The sequence below is a fragment of the Clupea harengus genome, chromosome 23, assembly GCF_900700415.2.
Source record: "Clupea harengus chromosome 23, Ch_v2.0.2, whole genome shotgun sequence".
Taxonomy (NCBI): domain Eukaryota; kingdom Metazoa; phylum Chordata; class Actinopteri; order Clupeiformes; family Clupeidae; genus Clupea; species Clupea harengus.
The window spans coordinates 24,074,956-24,075,315 of record NC_045174.1 but is presented as its reverse complement, the minus strand read 5'-3'; the positions used below and the strand labels follow the sequence as shown (position 1 = coordinate 24,075,315).

Here is a 360-nt window from a genome sequence, read left to right as displayed (position 1 = left end):
TAATGACTAAATGTAAATGAGTCAATGTCTGTCCCAGTGCTGACTGAGTCATTTGAACAGCTGAAGACTCCGGCTAAGACAACAGAACAGTTTAACTTCTCTCTGCTTGTCCTTGGGTTAGGTGTGTGTGTATGAGGGTGTGTTGTATATGTGTGTCTTTGTATAACCATATAACAGTGTTCCTCTGTTTCAGATTCACCAAAGATGACAGAACCTTTCCCCTCCACCTCTGCTCTCTCCGTCACCATGGAGACGGACCTTCTGGGCCCAGAGGAGGGGAACGTGACGGGGAACTGGTCGGGCCCTGCCGCCGCCCTTCGAGAACTCGTGGAGCCTGGTGACGGCGCTCATCTCGCTCAC

The 360-nt window shown here is 51.1% G+C and overlaps 1 pseudogene; it reads left to right on the top strand.

Moving 5' to 3' along the window:
* The first annotated feature begins 292 nt into the window (after positions 1-292).
* The window catches only part of LOC122128681, a 4,561-nt pseudogene continuing 4,493 nt past the window's right edge, over positions 293-360 (top strand).